Consider the following 7,780-nt stretch of genomic DNA (forward strand, 5'->3'; position numbering starts at 1 on the left):
GTCTGTGATCACAACTGTGCTTTCTAAAATTATATTCTACAGGTAGAACCTAAACAATCAAACTGTGAAACCCACAGTCGTTTGTGAATTGGTTCATATATATTGTCAGATTTTAGTTCATGTATGTATAATTATTGTATAATTTTATCTTTTATGCCCTAGTGCATAATTAGGATTAAGCACTTTACTTTGGATGTAATCATATCAGTTTTATCTTTTACAATATCTTGTTGGATATTTCTAAGGCAATTTATTGAAACCCAAGTCTCTGCTTCAGGAAGCTTAGTTAAAAGCAGGAAGAATGTCAAAAAATCTCTACTTAGCATGTGATGTTCAAACTATAGAAAATCAAAGACAAAACTTGAATGAAGCCAGAGGAAAAATATAACATATTATGAAGAGAGTAGCAAAATAAGAAATCCCTTACTTTTTGTCAGACCATGAAAGCAAGAACATAGCAAGTATTTAAATTGTTGAAAGAAAAAAAATAACCAACATAGCAGAACCCTGTAGAATACAGACATTCTGTGATAAATGAAAAGTTGTCACGAGTAGACCTGCTTAGAAAGAAATGTTGAAAGACATTTTTAGGAAAAAGGTAATGATATAAATCAGAAAATAAAGAGCATTAGAGAATGAATAAACAAAGGTATGTTCTCAGATTAAAACACAATTAAGATAGAAATCAATAACAGAAAAAATGCTGTGACATTCCCAAATATTTGAGGATTGAATAACATATTCCTAAATAACTTGTAGGCCAAGGAAGATGTGTCAAGGGAAGTTTCAAGGACTGAAGATAGGTCTGAATGTCTGTGACAGGTTTTTTGGACAAACAATTACAATAAATGCCTTGAAATGGACAACCCTGAGCAAAACAAATACTTCCAGCCTACTGGGCTTTCTTGGATACAGAATCTCTTGTAGCACCTCAGTCAGTGGTTTGAGGGCTCCAATTACTGTCAGGGTATAAGTTAAAGATCCTTAGCCTAAGTAACTGGGTATTGTCACAGAAGGCTACTTGGACAAACAGAAATGGTACATTCAACATAGGGCTACACTGGATGCAATAGGTATTTGCGAACTCCTGAAATTTCTACCCCTCTGCTCCTAGACCTGTGAATCCTTGCTGTGGGAGAAACAGTACCATACAATGGATGATAATTTTGAGTATATACAATTTTCTATAGTACCTTGCCCCAGAAAGTTACTGCCATCTAACTGGCACTATAATTTAACTGCGTTTTCAAAAGGCCCTTCCACTATTCTATCAAGTTAGCTGCTTCAGGATGGAGTGGAACATAGTAAGATAAGTGAATTCCATGAGGATGAGCCTTTTGTCATGCTTCTTTGCCTGTGAAGTCAGATCTTTGTTCAGATGCAATGCAGTGTGGAATACCATGGGGTTGTAAGTAGTTTTGGTGGAAGCATTACGTGCAGGGAAGGAAAATCTATACTCAAAATAAGTGACTAATCTAGTAAGGAAAAAGTACTGCCCCTTCCACAATGCAAGTTGTTCAATATAATCAACCTGCCACCATGTCATTGGCTGATCAGACAAGGGAATGATGCCTTGTTTAGTGGCTCATTGTTGAACTCTACCGCTAGCAGACTGGGCACTCAATAGTAGCCATAGCCAAGTCAGCCATAGTAAATGGAAGTCCATGTTGCTTAGCCCATACAGAGCCTCCATCCCTACTACCATGGCCTCTTTGTTTATAAGCCCATTGGGCAATGACAGAGGTGACTGAAGGAAAAGGTTGAACTATCCTACCTATAACTAACTATCCTACCTACTTGATTATTAAAGTTCTCTGCTTAAGTCACTTTTAGGTGAGTGTTTACATGTGATATGAATGTCTTCATATGTTTTGCCATATAAGTGCTTTATCACCAAATTTCCATACAGGCTCCCTTCAAATCCATGGGCATTCAGTCAAACCATTTTCCACAGCCCATTAAACTATGTGCAGTCACATGTTTGGTCATTTTTTTCCTTCCAAACAAAGTATACAACCTACTCAAAGTTCTTCCCATTGTGAAGATTGTCCTTTACCACTGTCTTTCTAAGATATCCCAGAAAGAGACTGCAATGCTGCAGCTATCCATTTTTGAATGCTACTTGCATAACCTGAAGAACCATCTGTAAACCAGGCCTGAATCTTCTCTGCCTCTGTCAATTGATCATAGGGTACAGTCCATGAAGCCATAGGTATATAGAGGGGATTGTAGCAAGAGTAGGAACTGTGAACATTTGAGCTACTTCTTCACATAACTTACTTGTGTCTTCAGGGCCTGCTCTGGTCTAATCACATATATACCTCTTCCATTTGATGATGTCTTCTGCTGTACACATGTGACTGTAAAGTCTTAAACACCCAACTCATGAGGAACAACTGAGTTTGCATCATAACTTGGTAGCCCATAGTCAAGAATTCAGTTTCCACTAAGACTCAGAAGCAGGACAAGAACTGTCTCTCAAAGGGAGAACAGTTATTTGCATAGGATCGAAGAGCATTCCTCCAAAATCCCAAGGGCCTCCACTGTGATTCAAAAGTTCATATAGTACTTGTTACCGACACTTGAAGTACCATTGGGTCTGCTGGATGATATAGCACAAATGCAGAGCAACCTGCACAGCAGATTAGGTCTCTTGCAAAGCTCTTTCCTATTCTGAGCCCTACTTAAAGCTAGCAGACTTTTTAGTCTTTCAGTAGATGGACCAAAGTAACACATCCGTGTGATAAATTAGTTGCCTCTGTCAAATAAACCTACTGGGCATTGGACTTCCTTGTTAATTATAGAAGGGAGCAAGCGCAATAACTTATCCTTCACCTTAGAAGGGATGTCTCAGCATTTACCACACCACTAGATTCCCAGAAATTTCACTAAAGTCTACCTGAAATTTTAGTTTGACTTATTTCCCATCATATTAACGCTTTGTTAACAAGTCCAGAGTGGTTGCTACCACTGGCTGATTTGGTCCAATCAGCATAATATCAATGTAATGTATCAGTATAATAACTTGTTGGAGAGAAAGTCTACCAAGATCCCTGTAAATCTTATGTAAATCCCATAAAAGTTATGACACAGAACTGGAGAGTGGCATACCCCTGAATTAGAACACTGAGAGGATGCTACTGACCTTGCCAACTGAAAGAAAATTTCTTCTGGTAGTCCTTGTGAAGAGGTACAGAGAAAAAAGTATTTTCCAATCAGTAGTTGCATACCAGGCACCAGGAGACACGTTCATTTTCTTAAGGAAGAAAATCACATTTGGTACAGCAGCTACAGTTGGAGTTGCTACTTGATTAAGCTTACAATAATCATCGTCATTTTCCAAGATCCATCCATCCATCTTCTGCAAAGGCCAAACAGAAGAGTTAAATAGGAATAAAGTGAGAACCACCATCTTTACATTGTTGAAGTCATTAACTGTGGCACTAATCCCTTTGATCCCTCCATAAATGGAATTTTGTATATGATTTATTATTTTCCCAAACAGTGCCAGTTCTGACAACTTCTATTTGGCCTTTCTTGCCATAATAGTCTGCATTTCACATGTTAAGGAACCAACGTGAGGTTGATTTCCAAACTGACTCAAGTCTGGGAACTGGTTAAGGAAAAGTGGCTCTTTATTGCTATGACTCGACGTAAACTGTCATTCATTTACCCTGCATATTTTCTGTTTATACAGACGGAGTAATAATTTAATAGGTTTCCTAACAACTTCACTTCTGGAAGGACCATGATTAAGCAGCCATTGCCACAGGTCAACATGACCCTATGGCCACCTATGGCCACCAGGAGATTTTTCTTCGGGACACACTTAGAAGAGTTTAGATTGTTTATGGACATCTGAAGCTGAGAAGCTGAATCTTTGAGCCCACCTTTTTCTTTTATGAGTTTTTCAGGGATTCCAGAAGCAATTGGCCAGCATCACTATATTCCATCATTTTCTAGAGATATTGAAAAGTATCAGGTATACAGTCAATAAATTCTTTACCTCTAATAAGTGAATTGGCAATATTAAATTAATTTACCTTGCATATCTCTGTAAACAGTTCTCTCCATGGATTATCAGTTCTCCCTGTAGTTTGGGAAAACATCTTTAGAAACATTAGGTATAATAAGGGAGCTAACTGTGGAAACCACAAAAGCAATGAAGAAAATTCATCCTAACTGTTCTCTTTCTCTAGAACCACTTCTGACACCAAAATCTTTATTAGTCAATGTTCTCTAAAAAAACAGAACCAGTGGAATATATACAATTATAAAAGCAGATTTATTAGATTGCTTTCCAGGATTAGAATCTGAGTAGTCCTACAATGGCCATTTGCAGATTGGAGGGACTGAGAAACCAGTATCTTCTCAGTCCAAACAGGTGGAAACTTCAGAACAAGAGGAACCAGTGATGCAGCCCCAATCCAAAGCTGAAGACCTGGAAGTTCTCTAGAGGGTCACTAGTATGCGGCCACATTGTAAGGCTAAAGCATTTGGAGTTGTCACAGGCAATGGTAGCAACAATAGATGCATCAATCAGGAAGAATGGAAACTTCATGTGCTGACTGGCTTCCTCCTTCTGTATTTTGTTTTGTTTCCATTTGAGCCCCAGGCCTGAATGATGCTACCCACATTCGAGACAAGTCTTGCCTCCTTAATTGTACCATCTGTTGGTTAGCGATTTCTCTGAAAACACCCTCACAAACACAACCAAAGTGTGTTCAAGCAATCTCCTAATGATAAGTAAATAAACCCTTTTTACCTCAAAATATCTGCAGACTTTAGATATCCCCAGACCACACAGGACTAATTAGAGGGAACATGACTTTATAAAAGTGTCTAGTGACATATAGCTTGTTAATCTTAAGCCCACCTACCCTCCTTGCTTGTTCATTACTGTGGAAACCATAGTGTGCTTACAGTTTGAATTTCTATCTCTGCCTCATGGCCAACTCTAGTAACCCTGCATGGTGTTTTCTACCAAGGGAATAACTAAACCTTTAAGTCACCATTTCTAGACTGCTCTAATTCACCATCTTACTCAAGGTAATATGCTTATAGCACTGGGACCAGTGCTATATCTTAAATGATTATTTTGAGGCAGAAGAAAGGAGGAGCCATGGAGCAAGGCTGATTAATAGAAAGGAGAGGTGGAGGAAGTTCATGTCTTCTCACTGAGCTATAAGGGAACCAGATGAGAAGGTTCCAGGTCCTACATATTATAGTTATCAATCTTATAAAATCATGTTCTCCATAGGTATAAAAAGCCATCCAGGTGACAATCTAAATCCCCATGTTGCAGGAATTCCTATAAACTCAGTTTGAAACCCAGAACTGAAAATGTTCACAGGCAATAGATGTGCTGTCACTCTGGTACACAACAATCATGTTTAGGGAACAAAAAACTTAGAAAACCAGGAACCATAGATATGTTAAGGCATATTACCTGTGCTTTGGTCTAATCATCAAAACTTGGACATACTCAGGACAAACAGCTTGACCTTCTGTACTGATATTTATTCTCCATTTTGTTTATGCTCTTTTATTCTTTACTTATTCTAATTTTGGATGTAATAGTTCCTTGATGTCCAGTTCCTGGAGATGCACTGATAGGTTGCTTATCAGAAATCATTATACTTTGTTTAGTGTAGGCACTGATTGCTGTAAACATACCTCTTTGTACTGCTTTTGCTACATCCAATACATTTGTGCATGATGTATCTCCATTTTCATTTGGTTTTAGATAAGCTTTAAATTTCCATCTTGATTTTTCCTTGATCTGATGGCCTCTCAAAAGCAAATTATTTGATTTCCACATATTTATATCATTTACAATGTTTTCCCTTTTATTGATTTTTACTTTTCTGATTATTAGCATTGTGGTCAGAAAAGATATTCCATATGATTTCAAACATTTTTAAATTTACTAATGGAATGGATCATGTTGCAAGATTTCTTGATATTAAACAGTGATCATATTAAATGTGATCATATCACACTATTGTTTGTTGGCCTCTGACTCTGCCTTGCAAAGGGGTACTTGCATAACCATTAGTTGTGGCCTCAGGACTATGACTCCACCATAACCCAGGTCTAACTCCTGTGAGTCTGAGAGAAATTCTGAGATAATGAAGTTGTGATAAACAATGTTATCCTTTGATATGACCACTGTAATGCTTACGTGACTTTCTAGAAGTCCCCTTATTCTGAGCACTCCTATTAACTATAGAGATTTCCATTTGCTCCCAATCATATGTGGTCTTCACTAACACTTACTGTCTCTTTCAACTGCCAGAAATCATCCATATTGGCATGGGGCTCCACTAATTCCCACTCTTTTCTACATTAGAAATTATCCATCTCAGCACAAGGCCCCATGTATACCCATTCTCTCTCCAATGATAGAAGGTATTCATTCTAATATCTCATTACCACTCCATTTTGTTTAGATCAATAATGGCATACATCAAATTACAAAATGTCAGTTAATAACTATCCTCTTCCCACAATATAGTCTTCTCATCCCATCCAGTCAACCCTAGGGATGATATTCAAAACCCTCACTATGGGACAAGGCTAATTAGGCATTTCCCACATCCGTGCTACCCCATCTACTGTCATCTATCCTCAACTTGTGACTTGTCACATTGTCGTTTACAATCTCTCACCCACACATGTCCTTCCAGAGCCAGTAGATTATACTGCAGAGCTGAGAGTTTTATTCACCCCCTTGAAACCCCATCTGTATTATGTTCATCTTTCCCGAAGACCAGCCCTCAGTCATTGTTTCTCCAATATTGTAGGGCTGGCTATTAATTATAATCATCATTATGGACACTGACCTGCCAATATGTCAACAAGTCCAATATATCCTACATATAGTCCTTGCTACAGAAGGAATTGCCTGTTTCCCAGTAGGACAAAGATGGTAGCTAAAATTCACGGAGAACAAAGAGTAAATGTCCCAGATTTTAGTCTCTCAAACAAACAATAAAGCTCTTGGCCTCTAACATAGAGGACAGAGCTTGTTAGATAGAATCACCTTAACAATCATTTAACCGTGACTTCCCACTGGCTGACCACAGAGATGTTTTCAAACATGGAACAACCTCCTGACACATGGATAGTAACCACAGTGTTTTTATCATAAGTTAATCATAGTCTATACCACTCTTACTAACAATACTGAGAAAAGCTTCACGTAATTATACCTTATTCTACATTCTACTATCACATTACTCCAGACTCTGGGTATTTCTCAATATATCATGGATTTATTTAATGGTCCCTACCCAATAAATGGGGCATGCCACTATGATCCATGATTTAAGGGGGTCATAGTTCCAGTCCTAGGAATATATACCTATGCTGTCCTTCACTTAAATGCCATGAATACATGCTGCCCTGGATCTCACAATACATCCCACAAGTACTCTTCTTGGTAACCTATCTACTCCCCAGAGTACTTAATACCAATAATGGGGATAACATTTTATAGGGCCACTTATATCAACCATACTTTAATTTCTGCATATGGACACTTGAACATTTACAAAATTGTACATTTGTTGTTCTCAAGTTAATCCTGATTTGCACCCAAAATAAGTGGAGACTTTAGATAGTTCCAGACCAGACATTGTAACAGTCAAATGAACATGAATTTTTTAAGTGCAGAATTTTCATCCATAGTTAGGGAAACCTAAACTCATATACCTTCACTGTAAGTAGAACCCTAACTAGAGAAGTCTAAGCCCACAGACCTTCATAATCCCTACTT

Source organism: Castor canadensis, chromosome 15, assembly GCF_047511655.1.
Source record: "Castor canadensis chromosome 15, mCasCan1.hap1v2, whole genome shotgun sequence".
Lineage (NCBI taxonomy): Eukaryota > Metazoa > Chordata > Mammalia > Rodentia > Castoridae > Castor > Castor canadensis.